Source organism: Oreochromis niloticus, linkage group LG22, assembly GCF_001858045.2.
Source record: "Oreochromis niloticus isolate F11D_XX linkage group LG22, O_niloticus_UMD_NMBU, whole genome shotgun sequence".
In the NCBI taxonomy this organism is placed as follows: domain Eukaryota; kingdom Metazoa; phylum Chordata; class Actinopteri; order Cichliformes; family Cichlidae; genus Oreochromis; species Oreochromis niloticus.
The window spans coordinates 39,015,667-39,042,314 of record NC_031985.2 but is presented as its reverse complement, the minus strand read 5'-3'; the positions used below and the strand labels follow the sequence as shown (position 1 = coordinate 39,042,314).

The window sequence follows — 26,648 nt, the reverse complement described above, 5'->3', positions numbered from 1 at the left end:
CTCAAAGCACTTTACAACCACTGAAGTCATGGGTCTGTAGTGACTGAGGCCACTGATGGTGGTGGACTTGGGGACTGGGACTATCGTTCCTGACTTCAGGCAGTGAGGGACATTGGCATGTGTCAGGGAGAGGTTGAATAGTCTGGTGAACACAGGAGTCAGCTGGTCGGTGGAGGCTTTGAGCACTCTACCAGGTATTCCGCCAGGGCCAGCAGCTTTCCTCTGATTTACTGCTCTGAACACATAGCGAACCTGGTGTTCTTGGAGGCTAAATGTGTGGGGGCTGTGCTCAGAGGAGGCTGTGGGCAGGGTGGTGTGCATAGTAGAGGTGTCTGCACTTCTATCGAAGCGAACAAAGTGGTTAGGTTACTCTGCTAATGAGATGTCCATGTTACCTGTATTTGTCCCGTTGCCTTTGTAATTGGAAATTTGTTTCAAGCCCTCCCATACCTTTCTGGAGTTGCTATCTGAGAGGTGATCTGATAGCTTATTTGAAAAGCCAATTTTGTTGCTCTGATGCCTTTTTCTGCTCTTGCTCTGCTGTACATATCCTGGTCCCCAGATTTGTATGCAGAGTTACATCTCTAACAATGCCTGAACCTTGCTTGTCATCCAGGATTTACGGTTGGGGTAGACCCGGACCCACTTTTCCGTGGTGACATTGTCCATGCAATGCGTGATGTAACCCAGCACTGCAACTGTGTGAGTGTCTAGGTCATCATGTTCAAAGAAACTCCGCTCTGTAAGGGCAAAACAGTCCTGCAGCTGAGCCAGAGCTTCCTCAGAAAAGGTGTTAATTATTAGTTGGTGTGTGTAAATGCACAAACCTCCTACTCTGCTTTTCCCCACTGTAGTCTTTTTGTCGCTGCGGTGCATTGTGCGGCCTGCAAGCTGCATCGAGGTGTCAGGAATTTCCTTGTAGCCATGTCTCTGTGACACAATAGTCGCGGACGAGTGGCTGTGCAGCGAGAAGTAGGTTCAGTTTGTCTGTTTTGTTGACGACCGACTGTGCGTTGGTCAGGAAGATGCTGGGGAGCGGTGGTTTAAAAGGCTGCTTCTTTAGCCTGGCTAGCAGGCCTGACCGGCATTTGTTTGCATTCCTTCCGCCGCCTGCGTTGCTTGGCAGAGCCGATAACAATCCACGGAGCACCTGATGTTCTCGCTATCTCTGGAGGGATGTTGTTGATCTGGCTGTTATATATCCGACATTAACGGGAATCTGGCTGTTATATCCGATGTTGCATAATTCCAGAAAATTGTAGGTAAATTTGGCTTTGCAATAAGAAAAACAAAAGGAAAAGAAAGGAAAAGCACCTAAGTGGAGAAAAGAAATGCACGCTGGTTTCCATGGCAAGACTCACTGCTTCCACTCTGCAGTTTGCTTCTCCCAACCAATCATTTCACCGCTCTCACCTAGCTGTCCTCCTGCCTGAAACAGTCCCTGTTCGGGCGCCACTCTGTAACGTGGTCTGGCAAGGAAAGAGCAGCTAGCAGGTCCAGCGGGTGTGTGGTGTGGAGGTTAGCCGGACAACTTGAAGGCCAATCAGTTAAATAGAACAAAAGACCTTTATTTGGCATTAACAGAACAAGACCATACAAGCCAGATCTCCACTGCTATACCCTATTTGTACATACATGTGCTGGGGTTAGGTAGTCGCCGGCGCCAGGCAATTACAGTGGTACGATCTCTCTAAACAGATGCACAGAGAGCAGCATCTTCAGCTGTAATGGCTGCCGCTGCACTCACACTAGGAGACTCTCCAACTACTACAATAACTGGACAACGGTGCTATACCATAATAAGGGTTGTTAGACACCTCTGCATCGCTCACCATTCAGGATGCTCATCTGGCAATAACCCCACCAGAGTCTCACGCTCTCCACCTGCAAAGTAAGCCACTAACTCAGTAATCTTCACCTCACCAGTCCCAGCTTCCCTGTCTCAGTTCATAACCTCACTCTCCCTTTGTTTACAGTATTATACTGTCAGAGACTCCTCGCCGAGTCTTCCCTTCATGTCATGTCTTACCTTTGTGTTTGATAATAAAGTTTGTGACAGACCTTATTTCTGTGTTGTTTGAATCTGCATTTGGGTCCACTCCCACGTACTAGCCTCCGGGGCCCCTTGACAGTACGAACTGGCCAAACAAAAGATGGACCCAGCAGATCCAATATGGGCTGCAATCTCCAAGCTAGGGGCGGTTCTCAGCAATCATGAACAGACTGCGCCTTGAGGCGACTGTTGTTGTGATTTGGTGCTATATAAATAAAATTCAATTGAATTGAATTGACTATACGATTCCTAGGCGAACAATGTCAATCCATCAGCGAGAATCAGGAAAAAATTCTCACCACGGTACAAAGAACTCTGATTTTGATCCCAGTCAGTCACCCACTTTGTCCACACCAGCTCCGTTCCCTGCTCCCGAGGGAGCAGGGAACGGAGTTCAGAGTCAATTTGTCTGAAAACAAATTGACTCTGAATTTGTCTGAAAACAAATTGACACAGTAGTAGTTGATGTAGTTGTTTGCTGGCCAAACAACTACATCTGCCACTAGTTCGACTCACTTTCTTACCCCTGGTTAAGAAACAATCCCCACATTGACTGGTCTGGTCACAAGGTTACTAGTTGGAGTCTTTGTCTTTTCTGTCTCATAAACTGCCTTTCCTTAGCTCTTTCCCCAGGATCATTGCAGTCATCCCCAGCCACTCCGTCACCGCTGGATCTTTCCGCTGTCCCTGGTGAGTATCTTTACCTCCAGGAGACTTTCAGTAAACATAAAGCATTGTCTCTTCTACCCCATGGGCCTATGATTGCACCATTAACCTCCTTCCTGGAGCCCTGCTGCCTTCCAGCCGGCTTTACAACCTGTCCAGGCCAGAGAGAGAGGCCATGGAAAAATATATTTGGGAGTCTTTAAGCAGCCAGCATTATCCATCCGTCCTCCTCCCCAGTAGGTTCTGGGTTTTTCATGGTCACGAACAAGGATAAGACTGTCCGTCCATTTATCGACTACAGAGGCTTATATTAGATCACAGTCAAAAATAAATATCCTTTGCCATTAATCAATTCCACTATTGAACCCAATCATAGTGCCACTGTCTTCACTAAGCTAGATCTATGCAATGCTTAACATCTAGAAAAGGGATGAAGACCACATTCAACATCCCCCCTAGGTCACTTCGAATACTTGGCCATGTCTTTTGGTCTCACTAATGCTCCTGCAGTTTTCCAATCATTAGTTAACGATGTGTTGAAGGATTTCCTCAGTGTTTTTGTGTTTGTCTATCTAGACGACATCCTGATATTCTCTAAGTCCCTGGAGAAACATCGAGTCCACGTCTGCTGCATACTGCAGTGCCTCCTGGAGAACCTGTTATATGTCAATACAGAGAAATGTGAGTTTCATTCCCCTTCAGTCACTTTCCTTGGTTACACGCCAGCAGGAGGGCAGGTGAAGGCCAACGAGTCCTCAGCTTTGGTACCTTCTACCATTGCTTCATCCTGAATAACCGCAGGTAGCAGCACCACTTACTCACCTCAGCTCCACCAAAATACCTTCACCCCAACACACAGAAACCATTTATTCATTCAGGAGTGGAGGCAACATTCAGGGCCCCAAACCAAGCCTTGTGCCTTTTTCTCGCATCGCCTCACTTCTGCGGAGCAAAATTATTATCCCAAGTCAAGCTGGTACACTCCAGTCCGTTGTTACATATTCTCTGCCAGTTAGTCAGCTACCTCACGTTGGTAACAGGCCTCAGTGTTTAATGTTTCATATCAACGCTTTGTACTTACCTCGATTTCTGCATTCATTTAGTAAACTCGTCAAACCATAATTTAACTCCATGGCAAGACTCACTGATTCCACTCTGCAGTTTGCTTCTCTGAACTAATCATTGCACCGCTCTCACCTACGTGTCCTCCTGCCACTGTCTCCTCTGTACCACAGGAAAAAGCAAGGTCAGAACCTCTTACTTTCACTCACTATTCATGACGCTCTCTGGCAATGCCCCCACCGGGATTACGCTCTCCACCTGCAAAGTAAGCCACAAACTCGGTAATCTTCACCTCACCAGTCCCAGCCTCCCTGGCTCAGTTCATAACCTCCCTCTCACTTTGTTTACAGTATCGTCAGAGAGTATTCCCTTCGTGTCATTGCTTACCTTTGTGTTTGACAATAAAGCTTGCGAAAGACCTTATCACTTTTCCGTTTGAATCTGCATTTGAGTCCACTCCCACGTACTGGCCTCCTGGCCCCCGTGACACAAATAGATCATTGTTAGTAAGGTAAGACGAGATCTGAACAGCCAGAGATTAGGAAAGAATAATTAATGTCAGTAAAGTGAGGATTTAGCCACCTGAGTAGGAAGTGGGTCGAGGCGACAGGTAGAAGGTTTAGAGTTCCTAATAAATCCAGATATTTCCTCAAAAGTCAGGAGAGTGAAACTAGAGACGAAAGAGGAAGGGGGGTCATACAGTGTGCTATATGTGGAATTATCTAGAGCCAATTGCTGATATATATATTACTAATCTTGGTATTGAAAAAGGCCATAGAAATATTGCACTGGTAAGTGCAGTAAAACTGAGATGGAAAATTGTCAGGTGGCCAAAGAAGAAGAGAAAAGACTCCTAATATTCCCTTCACTGGACTTGATTAATGTTCATTAATTCTCCCACTGAAAACATCCAGATCAACAGAATCAACTTTTGGGGATTTATTTCTAAAGGTGCTATTGACATTGATGCATGACATGAAATTCTCACCAGATGTTGGTAACACCACCTCCAATCCACACATGCAAAGAAATGCAACCATACATGCCTATAAATTATGTATATTATTGAGAAATGATACCATTAATATTTATTTAATACTTCATATAAAATCATTTCTTGGTGATGACTCCCTCAAGGTGCCTCCTGTAAAGAGAAACTAGTTGCACTGGATTTAGGTCAGGCGATTGGCTGGGCCATTCAAACAGTTTTATTTTCTTCCTCTCAAACCAACTCAGAGTTTTCTTGGTTGTATGGTTTGGGATCATCGCCTTGCTTAAACGTCCATCCTCATTTCATCCTCATCATACTGGCAGATAACAGCTAATTTGATTCAAGAATTTCTCAGTACATTTTTACGTGTCTCAGTACATGTACAGTACAGTCTACAGTCTACAGTATATGTAGACATGCTGTTGAACAGAAGTTAAATCCGGTTCTAACTGCAAAAAATAAAATTATACAGTCTATGTTGTGACATATTTGTATCGTCATGTGAATCTTTGGAAAACATTTATTTAAATGTGAAATACAGTATACCTGGCTTGCCAGTGTGCTCGCTGATCTCTTCAAACCTGCTCTAAATGTGTTGAATCAAAGTGTATAGAGCAAAGCATGCTGGGTAAAGAGCCCCAAGCAAATACCAGCTATGACAAATGTAGCTTTGATGGATACAAATTGAATTATTTAAACTCTGAGGCTTTGGGATGGATGGGGAAACATCATTGGTTTGCTTTCTCATGTCCATCCTTCATGCTATGGAACAATGACAATAGCAGAGGCAAAACAGAGGTCATCATATATCATCTACTGCATCACACACTTAATCAATACTTTTGTTTGCTTGCTGGTGTATGTGTGTGAGTATGGGAGAAAGCAGTGGGGATACACGTGGGAAAGGGAGTTCTATTTCAGTCCTGACGTGACCAATTTACCACACTAAATTTGTTCAAGTCAGTGTGAGCAATGGCAATCTAAGAGACAACAGCAAAAGTCAAAAGAGCTTATTCACAAGTAGATACTGCCATACACAGTGAAACACACATACACTTTACTGAGGTGTAGCTTTAAAAATACATTATACCATTAAATACACAGAATATGTCAGAATGTTAGTCAATGTGTTTGTTGGACTTTCAGATACTAGATAATCCAGCCGTTGTGTAGCTACTCATTTGGCAAATGAGGCTGTCAGTCTGCCTCCCATCACCCCCAACCAGCTGCAGCAGCTGTCTCCCTCTCCCTGAGCCTGGTTCTGCTGAGGGTTTCTTCCTGTTGATGGGGACTTTTTCCTTCCTAATATTGACAAGTGCTAGCTCAAAGGAGGTCATTTGTATTATTGTAAGGTCTTTACCTTATGATATAAAGCATCTTGAGGAGGCTGATATTGTGATTTGGTACTATATAAATAGAATTGAATGGAATTGTCCAATAGGTCACGAACGTGTTTAGCTTGCAAATTAGTTACAGTTGTTTTTTGTCTGTTTTTGTGAGATACTCGGTCAGTAAAGTCACTATAGTTTGTTGTTTTTTAGAGTCTATCCAAAGAGGCAGTGTATATCCTGGATGCCAAATCCATGTCTTTGGACTGTGGGAGGAAGCTGGAGCAATGGGCGAGAACCAACGCAAACATGGGGAGAACATTCAAACTGCACACAGAAAGGCCATGGCCAGATGGGGGATTCATATCCAGGACCTTCTTGCCAAAAGGCAATAGTGCTAACCTTTGTGCTACCATGCTACCCTGCGCTAAATTTTACTTCACTGTAAATGAGAAAAAATCATGAAGTTCTTTGTTATTTTTTGACATATTTATGTTCACATTAGTAAAGAATGAGCAAATCATTCTAGTTTGTTTTGAGATGATACAATTTAAAGTTTTCTACATCTGTTTTCTATGTTTTCATCATCAATATCATTCTTTGTGGGAGGAAAACTTTAACAGGAAACTTTAACAGGAAATGTTAACAGGAAGAAACCTCCAGCAGAACCAGGCTCAGGGAAAGACGGCGATCTGCTGTAACCGTATGGAGGTTCTCCAGAAGATTATAGATATCCATATTAAACATACGACCATTTCCAAGCAGCTTCATGTTTCTGTGACCACGACTGCCAATATTATTAAAAACTATAAGGTTCATGGGACTGTTGCCAACCTCCCAGGATGTGGTTACCAACCCCAGGTTAATCAAATGATACTGCAAATGTTAAAAAAAACAACCAAGGAAACCATCGGAAAGAATTCAGTGCTAAACTCCAGTATCAAGGTACGTCACTTTTTGATCATATGACCATCCATCGCATTTTGAACAGTAATGGGCTTCATGAAGAAGACCCAGGAGAGCTCAGCTATTAACAGAAAAGTACAAAAAAGTCCAACTGGAATGAACCCAATGCATGTTGGCATGTTCCAAAGTTTCTGGGAGAATGTCCAGAGTTTTCCAGCCACTTACATCAGCTGTAGGTTTGCAAAAGGAAAAATTAAGCTTTAAAAGAAAAAAACACCATACCTACTCTGAAACATGGAGGGGCTAGGGACTGCTTTGCTGCATCTGGCACGGGAACCTTGAATCTGTTAACAGTACAATGAAGTCTCAAGACTATTAAGGCATCTTGGAGCAAAACATACTCCTCAGTGTCAGAAAGCTCGGCCTCAACAAGGTAATTACCTAAAGCACGCAGCCAAACACAGTCAACAATGGCTGAGAAACATGGCCGTCCGCGAGTCCAGATCTTAATCCTGTTGAAAATCTATGGAAATATCTGAAAATTGGAATGTGGAAATGTGGAAATTCCACTTGTTAGTACTGACTGCTGCAAAACATCGTACGACAAAATATTAAAGGGCATCACATTTTTTACATATATTATATAAAATATTCAACCAAATCAGTAATCAGGAGCAAAGTCAGAGTTTATTGTGAAATAAAAAATGACGCATGTTAATTAAAATGATTTAAGAGATGATTTTTTGTTTGTTTGCTTTTATTGTATAAGGGTACCAACAAATTTATACGTGTGTATCTGTGAAATACTATTTAGATCGGTATGTTTGTATTTATATTTTGTTTCTTTTTAATAAATTAGGTGGTCAGTTTGCTTACATAAGTAGTATGTCACAGAGATTGCTTCACTATACCTGTTTATTAATCTGTTCCCCAGGACACAAAATAAATCCTGCTGGATAAAAATTAAAATGTAAACCTCGCCTCTGAAGCCAGAACCTCCTCTCTGCAGTGCACATCACTGAGCCTTTGGTGTACAAGTAGCATACTGTTCTCCAGGGTGAAATATAAAAGTGGCCATTAGTATTCTGTTAGCTGCCCAGTCAGCAATATTATTTGTTCTGTTTTGTTTTTTTTTCTTTCCTTCTTGCTTTGTTGGATGTCTCTGTGGTGTCCGCCTCAATAGGTGGAAATCAATCTATTATTTAGAAAAAACCCATATCCCAGTATCATTTGCTCGATGGCTTAGGCACTATAGAGTCCAAAAGCTTTAGTATGGATTGTGCCTCTGAGAAGTCAGTGCTGTCTTTGTGAGATCAAAGCAACTGAGAATAAAATGATCTGTGTGGTGTTTAAGACAGCTCTGAGGGCCTGCAGACGTGAGTGGACTGCCTGGACTAGGTCAGAACCCTCAGAAGAGGTGATGGATTCCATCAGGCCCAAGGTGAGATGGATAAAATGTCAAGAACAGAACCCTGCTGAAGTGTACATCCAAGAAAAAGTATTGCACTTATGTGGCATTGTAAGGTAATGTCTGTGTTACAGTCTACAGTTTTTGCATGCTCTGGCACAATTTTTAATTTTGCACTTTTTTTTTATGTTCAGCATCGATGTACAGCTCATACATTCAGTAAACGTGTAAGCAAAACATCGAAAGATGAAGAGAATTGGACAGCACTTACAGATTTCATAATTTTATGGGGACACTGTGATGGTTTGGAGAAAGTGATTACTAAAGTTAACTTAGAGAGATCAATCGGTGAGAAAAATGTTTAAATAAATATGAATAGTATTAGAAGTATTGGTACGTAATGATACATCTGAGTATTTTGTTTCTCTGTAAGTTTTTAATACTTATGAATGAATTCATATGTTAATGAATGAATTAATGAATTCATTACTAGTTAAGGTTAATGAAAACTTGGCTCAACAGAGCTCTGACTCAGAGAAACTTGGATTTGTTCGTTTTTTCTTCAAACAGTGATGAATAGTAAGATGGCCTAGCTTCAGTGGCGCTCAGTGAAGCTAGGCCATAGCTTACAAAGGATATGCTAATCATCACTGAGCATATCCATTTGACAACCACTTGTAGTGGCTGAGCCAGCCTGAAAAGCATGGAAAGCTTGGCTAGCACACTATGGTCAGCAGTCCGTCCCCCGGATGTGGTAAATGGACTGGTTCTTACATAGCGCTTTTCTACTCTATCTGAACACTCAAAGCGCTTTACACAACTAATTCATTCACCCAATCACACACAAGCACTTATTCTAAACTGTTTAGTGCTTACTGTCTAACATTCATACACATTCACACTCCGATGGATGCATCGGAGAGCAACATGGGGTTAGTATCTTGCCCAAGGATATTTGGCATGCAGACTGGTGGAGCCTGGGATCGAATCACCAACCTTCTGGTTAGTAGCTGACCTGCTCTACCACCTGAGCTACAGCCACCACTATATCCTAGCAGAGCAATGTTGCTGTCGATGTTGTAGCTCTGTCTGGATCCACAGTGGACAATACTTTGGACATGAACACCAAGCGCATCAGTGAAGCTGGTGTAGGAAAGCCAGATTGAATAATTCTAAGGGAGTGTACCGCATAGTAGATAAGACAGACACGAGTATGGAAAGCTGAATAAATAGAGCAGGTAGAGCCAGGGCAAACAGGACCTGAATCCACATGATGTTGTTGTGTCAGAAAACAACCTGCAGCTGATGCTGACAGATGACAGCAAGTATGGCCCAGAACACACCAGTCAATCAGGTAGGGCAAAAGAACACAACAGGCAGCCAAAGCAAGCTTGTCTGACTATATTATGCTATATCTCCAAAAGTTGAATCTGTTCATCTGGACGTAGCGTTTTGTGGGAGAAACGTTTCGTCACTCATCCAAGTGACTTCTTCAGTCTCAGCTGACTGCAGGTTTCCCCAAACCTTATAAACAGTACATTTGCATAATGACTTTACATCTGTCACCATCTTACAACGCTGTGATTGCAGCCATTCCCCAACTCTCTGTGAATGGGACTCGTGGACATTGATCAGTGTTCTTTGATCAGTGGGTTTTGGTCAGTGATTGTTGATCAATGGTCATGGGAATTTGCATAATTATGATTAAGGAACTGACCTCACAGCCCATTGTTCCTCAGTGGGCTGGTTTCAGTCATTATGCAAATGTCCTGTTTATAAGGTTTGGGGAAACCTGCAGTCAGCTGAGACTGAAGAAGTCACTTGGATGAGTGACGAAACGTTTCTCCCACCAAACGCTACGTCCAGATGAACAGATTCAACTTTTGGAGATTTACTTTCCTGGATGATTGAGAATGCATCAAGACATATTATGCTATACTACACCTTTATCCACTAAACTGAGAAAAGATCAAGTCTTCCTAAGATCAGTCAATATCAAGAGAGCGGCAGCAGTAGCCAAATGTGCCAGCTTCAAATCCGCAGTCGTGTTGAGGGAGAAGAGGCAAGCATACGAAGGAAGTGAAGAGGTATTCCTACTAGGATGTTAATTCCTTCACTTCCATTGCATCGCTTCACTCATCATGTTGAAAGACAGCACACACTCTGAGCCATATGAGCACTTTTGTTAATGAAGTGACACTGAAAGAAGACCAAGTTCTCCAAGGAATATTTAGTTACCAAGTCTCAAATTACTGTTGAACTCTTGCCATGTGGAACTATTCTTTGCAAATGTACTTAAAACCAAGACTTGACACTCTGTTTAATGCACACTCTTTTTTTTGTTTTGTTATTTAATCGACTCACAGAGCCTTAAAAATATGGCTGGGGCTTCTTAAGTGAGGCTTGCTGGTTTGAATTCAACATCCACAACAGATAATAGTAACAAGTAAAAATTTAGTTGTGAACACTTTAAAGATGAAAATGTGTTTAAACCAATAGATCGCTTCAATGACTTAGTAAATATGTGTTCAAATGTGTAATTTGGGCAGAAATAGAAAAAAGAAAAATGTATTATTTGACTTTATACACAAATTACAACACTGCAGGAGAGGCTGGATCCTTAGATGTGAGGTCAGTTAGTGATGAAGTCAGTGATATAAAATATGCTGTGAAAGAGCATCCACCAGTCCCATGTAACTCTAATGTATTCATATCTATTATTTTTAAGGTTGTCAAAAACCATTTTAAATGGACTAATTTGTTATATTCTTATATTTAGTGTTCAAAAATTATTTAGCATGCATTATTTTCCAGCTAGCATTTATTAATGTTTTATACATGTTTATTACATCTTTAGTGTTTACTTTTAAATATTTATTAATTATTGTTTTTGAGGCAGGCAGTTTAGCATTTTGCATAATTGTTTCCAGTTCATCATCAGAATTATTTAACACTGTTTTTTAATCACTCATTAACTTGGTATTAAAAAGAAATCAGGGCAGTTTTGCATTTTGCTGCCCTGATTCCTTTTCAGGTAATCATCACACTTCTTGAAGTATGCTTTAACAGGTTATTAATTTTGCATTAAATATAAACGGGCAGTTTAGCATTTTGCACCCTTGATTCTGGCTTCTTTCACAGGAACTACCACAGATATTTCTACGTAATCATCATGCATCTTGAAGTTTGCTTTAATTGGTTATTAACATGGTACTAAATAGAAACATCCGAATTAATCTCCCTATTAGTGATCACACATTCCTCTACTAATATGCATAATAATTATTAAACTTAAGACATCAGATAAGATGCTAATGTCAGAGCTGAAACTAGCAACCTCTGAGTTAAAGGACAAGTTAAAAATTCCCATTTATTTGATTAGCAACATGACTGGATATTCACTCGGTATTAAGAAGCTCCCTTTGAGAGAAAATACAGAATGGGAAAAACGATGTTAGTGCACAGGGGGTCATCTGATTGTTGGGGTTTCATTCTGATAATGTAGGGTCTTTAGACTACAATGAAAAGCACTTTGCTGTGAATTGGTGCTATATAAATAAAGATTAATTGAATGATAAAATGATAAACATCCTAAATATTTTGGTAATCATCTAAGTTTGTAAAGTCTTATGGAGGAGATTATGTTTTCGAACTATTTCTTGGCAAACCGTCACAGAGATGTACAGCTTCATGGATCCTTGTTTTCAAGGTGAGGTTGCCAAATTTGACGGGAATGTGGTGCAAGGAGGGTATGCATTACTCAAATAGGCACTCATTCAGGATTCCACCCCCTGGTTTTGACCATGCTAACAAAACCAGACTGCTTCCACTGGCCGTGTTGCTTGGTTTGTTCACAAAGTTCAAATTTTGTGAGGGTACGTTGCAGGTACAACAAACTCTGACGTCTTCTTTTTACAATACGTGAAGCAGTGTCAGATGAACTGGAATTGCTACTGAGGGAGAGCATTATTGAATGCACAGATGTCTCTCCCTGGACTTCTCCTATTTTAGTCACAACAAGAAAAGACAGCAGTCCAAGACTGTGTTGATTTAAGTGAACCTAATAAAGCTTTTGTTGCCCACAGCCACCCCTTGACCCACAGGGATGAGCTTTTGAGTGAGCTCAGGGCTGCTTCTGTGTTTTCCACTATAGATCTGTCCCCTGCGTACCACAACTTGTACTGCATGAGGACAGTCATGACCTTACTGCTTTTATTACAAACAGACAACTTTTCCACTACTGCCGTGTTCCTAACAGTTTGGCCTCTGCTTCATCGGCATTCCAAAAAATTATTGAAACTGTGCTTAAAGTTCTACCCAGTGTGCATAATTATTTAGATGATGTAACTATTGCAGGATCTTCTCTGCAGGACACGATGAATGCCTGCGTGCTGTTCTCCAGCATCTTACAAACGCAGGTCTGACACTCAACATGTAAAAATGTTCATTTAGACAGTCCAGCCTCAGATTTCTAGATCTCCAAGGATGACACTCTTCCTGACACAGATCATAGCGCAGCCATCCGTGATGCCCCACCACCGGTGTTGGGGAGTAACGGAATACATGTACCAGTGTTACGTATCTAAAATACAAAATATGAGTAACTGTATTCCGTTACAGTTACCATTTAAATAGGTAATAATCAGAATACAGTTACTTTGTTGAAATAAATGGAATACACGGCAGTCATTTCCTGTTTCATGTGTTAGGCTATCCTTTCTTAATCGCTTCTCCAATTTTGGTGATTGAATCCAATTAGGCGCAGGTTTAGCTCAGTTGTATGAGCATGCAATTACATGGCTAATTGGCTGAGTGTGACCGGCAGCCCTTTTTTTTAAGAAATGTTTAAAAAAATTTTAAAAAATTTACTCATTTTCTATCTGGGATTAATACAGTTTATCTGATTCTGATTCTGATTACCGGAAACCCAAACAAAACACACAATAACAGGCTCTAAATTACATGTCATGTTAATGTTGGTGGCGTCAGTTACACAATGGACTCAGAGCCAGCACAACGGAGCCAGCAGTGCACGGGCAGGAATGCATTTGTTACTTGGAAATTCTGACACCACTTCATAAAAAGAATGGGACGGCGAAACTTCAGCACCTTCAGTGTACTATTGCTGTGTGAATTTTATTACTATAAATGAAGGCTACTCGCCACCGAGCTAACATTGTTAGCTGGGGTTAGTTCATAAATTGCAGACTGTTAGGCCGTTTCTAAATACTCAAGTACACGAGTCCGTACTCGCATTCTCGCTAGCCCGGACTTTGTAAGTTCACACGGGAGTCCAGACTTCCCAAGAAGGGTTGTTCTACAATTGGAACGGCAGTGTATTTGATGACATCACAGCTCCATCCCCTCCTAATTTAACTGTGATTAATATTTACAATGAAAATTAGACATGACATGAAAAAAATACACATGATGTAGTAGATTTCTTTAAGAAAAAAAATATAATTTAAAAAAGTATCTTAAGCACTTTGGCAAAATTCGTTTTTACTTATCATCTGTTTCATAATGTCTAATAAGCTCACTACATGACAGAAACACAAGCTTCATCTCTCTTAATAAACATAGTACACATGTATGCCTGAATAAAAACAAACAAGTGAGATGTTAGAACGCTTTTATTTTTATTGTAGTAATTACTCAAAACTTATAATAGACAGCTGGGGTTTGGAAGAGAATTGAACAAATATTTAAAATATAATCTGATCATTTTTGGAGCAGCCTTCAGGATCTGCACGTATTAACATGCTGTTTTTAGGGTTAGGTTATTTTGTTATACAGTAAATTCAACTGTGAAAGTTATAAAATACCCATTTACTTTGTTGGTTTTGAGCACTTAAATAACCACTTAACTTGAAGTGATGACAGTTAAGGTTATGGTTATGACGTCATATACATCAGGTAACTAAGGTTAATGTTCATCGATGTGATTTAAGGCAGCGGTCCCCAACCTTTTTTGTGCCACAGACCGGTTTATGCCCGACAATATTTTCACGGACCGGCCTTTAAGGTGTCGCGGGTAAATACAACAAAATAAAACCAGTACCGGTACCGAAAAAAAGAAGATTTATTCATAACACACGTGAAAAGACCCAGGAAAACCGAGTTAACGATAAAAACGATAACAAAATAACGCTGAAAACCGATAAAAACCCTGAAAACCATACATTTCACACCTGAGCCTCGACTCTTGCGGCCCGGTACCAAACGACTTATGGACCGGTACCGGTCCGAGGCCGGGGGTTGGGGACCGTTGTTTTAATGGATACATGCAGTTTTTCAAGTAAGGGGGGATGTTGTGTTCACCACTAGGTGGCCTTTTAGGATGAGGCTGAGCTCTGAGGGACCGGAGAGTAAGAGCAAATGTGTGGGAAAATGCATCCCTTATGCTGCTGTACTGGAACTAATCAAGTGGCTATTAAAGCTGTTAAGAGGAATTCTTGTCTAAATGCTGTTTCTACTTCATGCTGACTTCCAAACTTAACACTATGGATAACTAAAAGAAATAAAGAATTTCCCATCTATTTAGTTCTCCTGTAATTGGACTGTTCTGCCAACTATGTGACAGGATGCTGAAACTTTGAAGCCCTAAGTAACTGCAGCATGGTCCAAATCACTACGACCCAGCAGAAATACAGAGCAAAGTCGATAAGTAGGGCCGTAAGAGGACAGGGTGAGTTCAGAGCCATGTCCTTATTCTGAACAGGCATCATCTCTGCTAACTGCCCTAAAATAACCACTGGAATGTCATACATGTGAGGCATCAATCACTACGAGTGGCAGCAACATGCAAGGGTCATTCTGATTTGGTTTCAGAACAGACAACAGAAAATCACAATAAAAACAGGAACAAGTTAAAAAGACAGTAGTGCATCTGTCTATTAAGCAGTAAGCAATAAAAAAAATGAAGATGGTATTGCACGTGTGTCGAACATCAATTAAATGCTTGTTGAAACTCGTCTTTCTAGGGCATGATTTTCAGGAACAAAGTAAATGGCTCTCGCCCCGCAAGAGAGTATGAAGACGATTTTTACAACACACACCCCTCCACCCCCAAAACTAGCCCTCTTATCACTGTCAAAGGGGAGACTGGGGGTGGCTACATGCCAGGGACAGTTCCCTTGCCAGACACAGTGGATGGGTACAAACGCTTGGCACAGTGTGGAAACAGATTTGCCAACAGCTACTCTGGCAACCATCGACTCTGAAGGTTCAGTGAGAGGTGAATCATCTATCACCAGAAGCAAACATAGAAATGCAATGACATACCATACAATACACACTGCCACGAGCTGCAGCTGCAAATATCATCAGCCGGAAACCGCAAACCAAAAAAATGGCAATTATATTAAGAACTAGCCAATGACAAGTCACCTATGTGTTTCTGTCCACAGACTGCTAAGTGGATACAAATATGTAAATATGAAACGCTTTGTTTTGTTTTAAATTAATGTCATTACATGCAACAAATCAGAAGGCCCATGTAAAATCTCCTTACTTTTACTAAATGAGTGAATCACCAACATTACCAGTACGACAGCTGCAGCACTTAGTATTAGTGAACACTTAGTTCACTAATACAGCAGTATTGAAGCTAATTTCTAATTTCACAAAAAAACTATTTTGTCTCAGTTTCAGAGATCCCTTTTATAAAGCCAGTTACTAATTTATGATATGTAATATAATCATATTTGACATGTCAACTTTACATAGTGAAATATTAACACTGAAATTAAAATCAGTTAGCATGATAATCATGGTTTTTGCATAAAGCACAGATCGCTGAAGTGGTTTAAACCTCCATCCGTTTTTTGGAGTCATGACACCTCCCTCAGGAGTGTTTCTGTGATCTTTCTGCTTCAAATGTTATCTGCCAGTGTGTCATCTTCACTTACACAAACTGTAAGTGCAGCGCATCTTACAGTTTACAGTTCACTAACAAACTAAAACAGACTACAGAGATGACATGCAGTCCTGTTGTTATAGCGTGGAATAAGCAGGACACTATGTCAGTATCAGATTATCGGGGTTAAAGAAATAACTAATTTGTTATTAATGATTAATAATTAAAACAAAGTAAACTAAAAGATGCATACATGCAGAGCTAAAATTAGACAAATGTTTTATTGTTTCAGCCTCACAAGAGAATAACTTTCAAAGATTGGAAAACCAGCTAAGACAATGAAAAATCAAATATGATAGAAATTGATGTCAAAGGATGATTTGAACCTCATTCAAGAAATGCAACAGTTCCTTAGCCCACAGTCCACCTCCACTCAAGTATCATCAAAGTACCAGTTCATACCAGTTCAACCAGATTATTATATTATTATATTTAGTATAAACTGAGAGAAGCCAACCAGACAAGCGGCTATTTCGGTGCTCTATTTACTGCATGTATATGTGGTACTACTACTGCACGTCTGCACATACTTTATATAATTTATTCTGTATTCTGTATATGCTGTTTATTTATTTATTGTGCAATGACAATAAAGAGTTAAAATACAATAAGGGCAATTTTATTCTTATATCAGTCAAAATTATTTAAACTATGTACAGAGAGAAATACAGATTACAGACTTAAAAATCAGATGCAAACTACATCTACTTTAAATCACCACATACATTTTATTACTTTTAATCAGTGTCTGAATCATTTTTGTGAGCATGTAGGAGCTTGGTGCTTTCACAAAAGAGCTGAACACTAAACATCTAAATTCACAGCTTAGCCAGGCTTTTCTGCAGATGACTGGAATTCAATCTTTCAACGCAATATTAAACTGAAAGATAACAGTCGCCTGAAGGTACAACATTAACACCTCAGACATTTAAGCATCTTCTAATATAACAAAAATAATGCTTGATTACAACCCCTAAGACACTGATAAGATCTTAAAAGGTAGTACTGTTTTTTAGTAAATCAGATTTACTAGGGGATGCATCAAACTTATAAATACTCCTCCCACCTCTCAGCAGGGAAAAGAAAACAACAGTGTGAGCCTAAGTCTGTTAACTTGACTTTACTTGTGTAGTTCATTATAGCTACAACTTTCTGTATATTAAAATCCAGCTATGTTCTGCTATTTAATAATATGTGTGGTTGCCTTAATTACCTTCAGAAAAGCCTCAAACAGGAATAAATTCCAGTAAGACGAACGGTGATGCAGAGGCAGCAGGAAGTTCAATGAAGGTGAGAAGAGAGGGAAGCAGCAGTCCTCACCAGAGGAACTACAGCACTGTAGCAATTATGTCAAATATAAATTCACATTTTTAGAAAGTTTGACAGATTTGCTGTGGAAGGAGAACCTCCACAGCTGAGCTGCAAAACTAACATCAACTTTGCAAAAGTCTGATAAAGTTTAACTTTGCAACACTGAACATGAGCTTTTTGACTAAATGAGTGACAGCAATAACTGTAAGGAACACATTCTCAATTAGAATGTTTTGCCTTTATCATTAATTACAGAGTGTTCACACAAAACAAATAAGTACTGCATAAGAAGTAATTCAAGTGACAGGTTTTTAGGACACCTATGTTTGAGATACAGATTAGAAAGAGACAATAAGGGCGGAGCAAAAAGGTGGGAGACAAAGTGGGAACAAATTAGGTGTCATGGTTGGATGGTCGCCACCAGCCGACCTACCTATGTGTGTTTTTCCATGTGTTGTTTTCCTGCATTTTCTCCCTCTCCGTCTCCCGGGGTTTTGTTTACGGAAGTCGCCTCCAAATGCGACCCGGAAGTACCTCCGGCTGTAGTACAGCGGCGCACAGCCGATGCGGCGCACAGCCGTTTCTAATTATCCGCCATCTTGTGAGGGCTATTTAACCACGGAGCTGGGTGACAGTCGGTGTGGGAATATTCTCCAAGCCTGGTAGTAGCACTGAGAGTCGTGTTATATGAGGACTGTGAAGAAGTGAACTAACCTTAGCTATACTTATTTCCTTAGGATAAAGGACGGAGAGGAAATCACTGGGGAAGGAAATCACGAGCACAGATTCACCTTGAAGGAGGACACGGGCGCACAATCACGCACAGCTTGGGACACGGGGAGAAACACACGAAGGACAACTCGCACATTGAACTGTTGTTTGAATCGTTTCTCACTGTAAATAAACACACTGCCTATTCTTTCCACAAGCTCTGCTTTTGGGTCCCTCATTCTACTCACCGTGACAAGAGGAAGAAAGTAGAACTAAATATAAAGTACCAGAGACAAGAGACTATCAAAATAAAACAAAAAAATAACAGAAGAAATATCAGAGCGCTTCCTAGTCCAAACAAAACAGAAAACAGTCTGGGGATTGACCCGGCAAAGGGGCAAGACAGGGAAGGTGAAGCAGTTTAGGAGGTCGGCCCAGCCACTGGGCTAGGTTCAGAGGCAGAGGCTGGTAACAGGGAGGAAGAGATGTTGGGGACCAGCCAGGAGGCCCACAACAGAACCAGAACCATCAGGAGGCTGACGGCAGCAGAGTTGACAGGATACCTCAGGAGGTTCAACTGTAGGCTGGTATCAGGGGGGTGCCATGTTCCTGGGTCTGTCACCCAATGTTTTGTGTTTCATTTATATTCTTTGAGTTATTCATGGTTCAGTTTCCTAGCCAAATCATTTGTATTTCTTATTCTTAGTTATTTTATTAGTCTTTGGGTTCTTGTTACTGTGCCTCTCCTGTGTTCTACATTTCATGTCTAGTCACTCTTGTCTTTGTGTTCATTCTGTGTTTCCTTTCTGTCTCCCCTGTCACTTTTGTTTTCATGTCTGTTTCTTCTCGGTCCCAGTGTCAATTCTCTGTTTTAGTGTGTCTCATGTTTCCTGTTTTATTTTGATAGTCCCTTGTCTTGTGTTCAGTGTATTCGGTTTTGCTTCCTCCCTGTCTCATTGAATCTGATTAGTCCCAGCTGTGTTCTCCCCCTGTTTCCCATCCCCTCATTATCCTCTGTGTATTTAGTCCTCATTCTTCCATTGTCTCTTATTGCTGTGTGTTTCTCCCATTGACTGTAGAAAACATGGACGACGCGACTCCGCCTCCTCCCATTGTGCAAAAATGAAGCCAAATATCCCGCTTGTGGAGGCTGCCATCTTGCAAATTTGGAGCCAGAGTCTGTGCAGTAGTGACTTGAGGTGGAGCGACTGTGTAACGCTCCCGCCCACACACCCGCTGGACATGACCGCAAACACGCCCCCTTACACTTTTTACGTAGCCCGGCTGCTCCAGTTTATTTGCTGGTTTACCGCGACTGACGACTCTTTAATTAAGGTAAATACAACCATGTCACTGTTATAAAAAAGACACACATCTTATCATCTTATAGTTCTAAAATCACTCTGTTGTTAATTCGTTAGCTAGATTAGCCGCTAGCATACGCACTGTGTTGGAGGCTTGTTGCTAGCTAGTTAGCGATGCTACACACCTGTTACTCTAATAGTCTGTGTTGTTGAAGGATTCAGCACTTCTTATGTTTGTTATCCATTTTTAGACAGCGATGAGATCATCTGCACACTCTACAGAAGCCCAGAGTTACTGTTAATATCAAACATATAATGCTGTCCTTTGAGATTTTAACATAAGACTGTGAGTGTAATGGATCTAAAACGGTTTAAATCTTCAGAGCCCTCTACAGCCTGGTAACATGGAGACTTTAAAAACGGCAGCAGAACGTTTCAGTAGTGTAGTCTAATTTGTTCTTTTCATTTAATAATAGAGTCCATATTATATCAACAGCTACATTCACCCTGGAGAGAAACTAGTGAGGGAGACCATCAGGACCAAGCTGGGTTTCCTGGGTCCAGAGGTTTGGAGAAACTTCTTCCTTTTCTTTCATCACTGCTGTCCTGTGCCAGAAGTTCTGTTGACCCACTGAGAGAGGCTTCATTTAAGAAACACCAGGAAGACTGAAGCTCATCGCATTAATCAAGCAGGACTCATGATCTTCACCAGCAGCTCCCTCACAGGGAAATCTTCAGCACTCCTCCGTAGGCCCGATCCAGGAGATGGATAAACCCAGCATTTCATGAACACTGTGATGGAGACCTTTGGTTTGTGTAATGTTATAAATACTCGGATACTCCCCAGAGGCTCCAGACTTTTACATAAAGATATTATATTCAGTCCTGTAGAAAGTTATATATTTAAAAATATATGATCCTCTCTGGTTACTCTGGTATGAATAACTCTGAATCACTTTATGGTAAATAACACTATCTGCAGAAAACTGTGAAAGAATTCCAGATGACAAGTTTGTAGTTCAACATACAAGTGACGACCTTTGACCTTCATCAGGTTTTATTTAATTGTGCCAGAGAAAATCTCATATGCTCTTCATGCAGCTGAGTACATCAAGTGTTTAAAACGGAAGCTGTGCAGGTCTGAGATCAGCAGCTTTGTGAAACACCAAACTGAGGTCCTGTTAATGCTGATATATAGTGACACAGTTACATGAGTGATTAATCCTTTTGTTTTTTGTCTTTAACTTTATCAATAAAGCTGCAGCTTTCACTACAGCACGTGTGGTACTTTAACCTTTGCACTGTTTTCATCAGTTCATTTTGCAGTTAACATGTGAACATGTTGGATGATCTGTCTGCTGTCACTGGGTGGTGCTGAGGTCTGAATCTGAGGGCAGCTCCTGTAATCACAAAGAGAACAGAACCATCAAACTCAGATATAAATTTTATCCCTCAAAATTGAAATAAAGCTGATTCTTCTGTCCTCATACACTCAGGATCTGAAGTTCTTCTCTTACATTTTTTCAGTATTACAGTACACTACAGTACTTTAATCCATAGTTCCTGATTAATGAGGAGTTACTGAAGTACAAGCTTTTAAAAAAGATGTTACTGTCTTTACAGATGTGGCAAGAGACTGAAAACATGCTGTTGTTTGCACATATTTAATAATCAGCTCTGCACAGGAGCTGCAGCTGTCATGGTCCTGGGCCACGTTGGCCCAGTATTCTTAGTTTTCATGTGTTTTGTACTTTGTTCTTTCATTATGCCGTGGTTCCTAGGTTCTGCCAAGATGTTCCTTATTTGATTACCCCCTGTGTGCCCCTCTGTGTATCTGTGAGCCCTCGGCCGTTTATCAATATGCGTACTTGTGCGTACTTGCGTTCTCGTGTACTCGTGATACGTCATCAGTCGGAGACCAAGTACTGTTCCAATTCGAAGTACGCATCAAGCCGAGAACGCGAAAAAGTCCCGGATGTGTTCTCGCTCCGCCCGTTTTATTAAGCATGCATCGGTGTAGACTTGGGACAGCTAAATATCCCAGAATGCATTTCGTCCAAAACTCAACAGCGGACTCCCGGCACATCGTCCCCCCCGCTCGCGGTCTTCTCACTACTAAAGAAAAGAAACCCCAGCAGCTGTCTATAGTATTGAGTGTCCACTAAAATAGAAATAAAAGCGTTCTAACATCTCACCTGCTTGTTTTTATTAAGGTATGTACACGTATGTACATGTACACTATTTTTATTAATAGAGGTTTCACTACTGAGGTTAAAAATGATATATAAGTCACTTAGATCACTTCTAAATGTTAATGTTTGGTTTATTTCAGTGTTTTATTTGTTCCTGAGTAAACCGGTTTGGCTGTGATTAAAGTTACGCTTCATAACATGTTACTCACAGTTAAATTAAGAGGGGACGGCAGTAAAAACTCCGGACCTGTGACATCATCACGTACGCTGGTGTTCCAATTGTACAAATCGCGAGTCCGTGCTCGCGTTCTCGGCGAGTCCGTACTCCCGTGCGTTCTCGGCCAGTATGTACTCGCCGAGAACGCGAGTACGTACTCGCGTACTTGAGAATTGATAAACGGCCCTCGTTTCCCCTCCTTGTGTTTCATTCAATGTCTTCCCCAGCCCGTTATGTCTGTCCTCTCTCTCTCCGCCTGTCTGAACCTCTGTGCACTTCCTGTTTTACTTTGACAGTCCCTCGTCAGTATGCGTCATGTTGTGTTCACTCCTGCCCTGTCTCGTTATGATTATCAGTGTCACCTGTGTTCCCCGTGTGCGCCCACTCCCCTTGTTAACCCTCTGTGTATTTAGGTCCGCGTCTCCCTCAGTCCTGTGTCGCGTTCTCCCTCATTCATGGCCGTGTGTTTCTCCGAGTACCAGTGTATTGTTTCCCAGTTTAGTTTCATGTCAGTTTGCTTCGCCGTTTTCCTGTCCAGCAATAAAGCTGTGTTTTGAGTTTATTCCTGCCTCCGCGAGCTTGCGTTTGGGTCCACTTCCTGCCTGCCACACAGCCGAATCATGACAGCAGCAGGGTGCAGCCTGTTGTTTTTACAGTATAACACTTGTAATAAAAGTACAGTAACAGTAATTAGTGACTGAGTAGCCCGGGGCGTTTCTCTTGATTTCACCTGCACAGATTAGCTAAACGAACCCTGACAGCCGAGTACTCATTTTAGCTAGCTAGGTCTCAGGACCTAACGACAGTAGTTACGGATTAGCTTACAAACACGATTAACTTACCGAAAAAGTGCAGCGGGGCCTCGGGTCCTTCTGTCGGGTTGTCCAGTTTATTGAAGAGCACCTCAGGCTGTCAGGTTAAAACAGTCGGTCGTGTTTTCGTAGCGTAAACACTGGCCCTCCTCTCAGAGCCTACGCTCTATCTGCTATTCCCAAACAGAGATACGCAAGTTTCTCCGTGACTGAAGCTGCCAGTCAAAGCTGCTATGATGACGTTTCACCCCAATTTAACATCGCCGCTGTAGGAATTAGAATCAAACTTATGGGAAAGGAGACCCCTTGGACATCAATCAGCATGATGAGAACTATTGATAACAAAAGAATCTTTGGAAAAAAATTATCTAAGGAGAATAAATTTATTTTAGTCTGACCCCAGTCCCATCCGCTAACATGGAGGAGGCGGGGTTTATGACCTATACTGCAGCCAGACACCAGGGGGCGATAGAGACGTTTTGGCTTCATTTTTGGGGAGCTGTCGCGTCGTCCATGTTTTCTACAGTCAATGGTTTCTCCATGTTCCAGTCTTAGTTTCTCAGTTTTTCTATGTTTAGTTCCTTGTTTCTAGTTTTTGGTTTAGTTTTTTTCTTGAATCAAATCTTTGAGTTTTTTAACAGCAATAAAGCTGCCTTCTTTTGTTAAGAGTCTTGCATTTGGTTCCTACCCCTGCCTGCCACACAGCACTACCTGATATGGGGATGTGGCATGGCTGGGGTTTGGAAATGACAGCAAAGACCCTCGGGTTGCTGCATATCAGTTTGTTACCCGTTGAAGTTCAGGGTCTGGGTGTTGGGCCAGTGTCTGGCATTCACTCAGCTAACATCACTCTGGGTTCTTGGCTAGCTTAGCATTAGCAGGTGATTGCAAAGAGCCGATGTTGTGTTAGCAGCATAATACAGTTGTTTCTGTCCTGGATGCAGTTTGAACTTTACCATCTCCCTCATCCTTTTGTGGAATAACAATAAAAACTAGAAAGCGAAAATTTCGGAAGAAATTTTAAGTGTGCCTATGCCGCTGCTAATCAGTGTAGTTTGCCATTCATACGGCTACAGAGAGCAAAACTCAGCAGAGCAGCCATTCTCCACCATAAACTATGGTAAAAACAAACACTGCTCATGCCTCACAGATGACAGCTTACAGTTTTGTGTAAAGATGAAGTTACTTCGTACAGCCCCGATTTGCAGACGCTGTGCACAGAGGTTCATGAGCAGAAGTCCCACTGTACCACGGCAGACCCGACAATGTTTGCATGAACACGCTTTGAAGCATTACGTTATGGACCACTTTTCACACATGGTTGGTTTACCCACACAGCCAGCTGTAGCTTTTCAGCTCACAGCCCGACACACACCCAAAAAACAGCCGAGAGAGCACAGACTACGCCCGAGAGGCGTGATTGCAGGTGCCGCTCAGGTGGGTCCACCTCCCCTGCAGCGGCACTGCAGTCCACGCCCCACCACACACATCAAACACGTAAAATAAATATTTATGCACGTTTGCATTCACTTTTTATTTTTACACAGTGTTCTGAATAATGAATGGTCTACAGCCAATCTTGTGTATTATTATACAAACTGTGGTTGTAAGATTCAGATAACTATTTAATAAAAGCTAAATATTTGAGAGAATAAGTAAGAAAAGTATTTCTTTGTGCCCCCCTTTCCCTGTTAATGCCCTACCTGGCCCCCTGGCAAAAGCTTTGCTAGATCTGCCCCTGCACAGTTACCAGCTGTCAGCTACACAGAAAAGGAGCTTGGTGTTTATTTGTCTCTCAGAAACAGTTCATTACTTCCGTTCAATTCATTCATGTCACCTAAAGGGTAAACCTGTTTCTCCATCACCAGTTCAGCTCTGATGATTCAGTAAGGACATCTGGTTTGGACCAGCCGTTTTTACAGCTGTGGCCCCAGCAAACATCAGCTGATACTAGAAATTAAAATCAAGTGAATTCTAACAACAGCTGATCAAGCTTAAACGTGCTGCTGTTGTTTAGCGCGATAAACAAACAAGAGAGAAAAGCCGATCATTGATCAGTTTCATGATTGAAGTTGCAACAGGCGAGAGAATGACAGGGGAAGAGGCAGCTGTGCAGCATAACGACAGAATAAATCCAGCTTTGTGTCTTTTTCCATTCTACCTGAAGTCCGGGACAAACTGTGTTCCTTTTCAGCTCAATACGAAACGCGTAAAATTTTCTCTGAATGCGGGACAATTCCGTTTGTACAGAACGGTTAGCAACTCTATGAACTAACCCTTATGAATAAAATAAAGTTCAACATCAGTAACTTAGCGCACACAGCTGTATAGAAACTCCGTCGTGCTAGCTAGCACGCAGTAGGAGTTATTGTAACTGATTGTAAAAAGTCAGCACAACGAAAATAAACTACACCTAAACTCGGTTTATATCTGACCCAGATAGAGTGCAGTTCATAACCTCTTACCTGAAATTCAGTTCACCTCATGCTCCGACCGGTGTTCCAGATCAACTGGCGTTGGTCGAACAGATGTGTGGCAGTCTTGCGTTTCAGGAGCTGCTACCGACAAACCAGCAAAAAAAACGCCAAATGTGTCATCTGTGACACTTGTGAGGTTATCTTGAACACAAAATGTTTAAAAATGTGGCGAGTTTACCTGGTGATATCCTCATGCGAGACGCGATCGCGAAAACAGCAAACAGTTGACACCACGCCGATGTTGTTCACAGGACAGGAAGAGTAAACGATCGGGAGACTCTTGTCGTTATCGTTCCCCTCGCACGTTTTATTTCTCCGGTTTCAGCGTTTTTGCTTCACATCTAAAGCGTGCAGTTTACTTTGTGTGCACTAACATGGACTCGAATCAACCAGCGCCACCTCTGGCCAAGTGCCACAGCCTACAGCCAGATCAACTTGTGACACACATCTGCACCACATTTGAATTCGTTTCATGCACAACACATTTGTACCTTTCAATTGTGTGTTTGTTCGTCATGCAAATAAACCTTTGAAAAGAATGAAATGATATCATGTATGTATTATCAGCCTACATTTGTACAAAATTCCAAATTATATACACAAAGTCATAAGAATCACCACCCTTGTTCATCATGATATCAATACTTTTGCCCATAAGAAAAATGTCGTGAACAAATATATGACACTAATATTTCACCAGTGTTGTAACATCACATGTCGTTAGCATAGTCTGCGTGTGTCTTTTCTCTGCAAACGAACATTTTAGAGTTGGTTGTTATATACAGTCTGTATAAGTGTGGTCAATCTAATAAAGATCCGTAAGGAGATGGCAGTTACGCTGAATGTACAGCAGTTACATAGTGATCAGTAATAAACAGTCTCCAAAACTTGCATTTAATCCTCAATTTGGAACCCATCTACTGACTACCACATAGCAGCTGGACCAGTCTCCAATGCAGGTCAGTCCACTGCTGCCACCTGTGACCAAGTGCCATAGCCTACTACTAGATTAACTTGTGACACACATCTGCACCTGCTGCTATGATCACATTGAGTAAAGGCTGAGTGGCTGCACTTACACCTGGTACACCCAAATCTACCCACAAATATGTTGAAAGATGCAATGCCAGCAATGTGGATTGTTAACACTAAAAACAAGTAAGCAAAGACAACAGGGATCAATTTTTTCTGTTTATTTAGCACCCACTACATTTGTAGTCGCCTTCTGCACAGGGGAAGTCCACACACACTGTGTGGTACCACTTTCCGCAGAAGGTGCATTCAAGCCGCAA

The 26,648-nt window shown here is 41.5% G+C and overlaps 1 protein-coding gene and 1 long non-coding RNA gene across 2 annotated transcripts in view; one reads left to right on the top strand and one right to left on the bottom strand.

The window, feature by feature from the left end:
• Positions 1 to 26,648, bottom strand: part of LOC112843545 (uncharacterized) — an 85,207-nt gene that overhangs the window by 32,653 nt on the left and 25,906 nt on the right. The gene's annotated exons all lie outside the window — the stretch shown is intronic.
• LOC102078350 (uncharacterized) lies at positions 772 to 6,655 on the top strand. The gene is made up of 5 exons (XR_267169.4): positions 772 to 1,891; positions 2,675 to 2,743; positions 3,296 to 3,520; positions 3,955 to 4,046; positions 6,314 to 6,655. It is a non-coding gene; the product is annotated as an uncharacterized LOC102078350 (long non-coding RNA).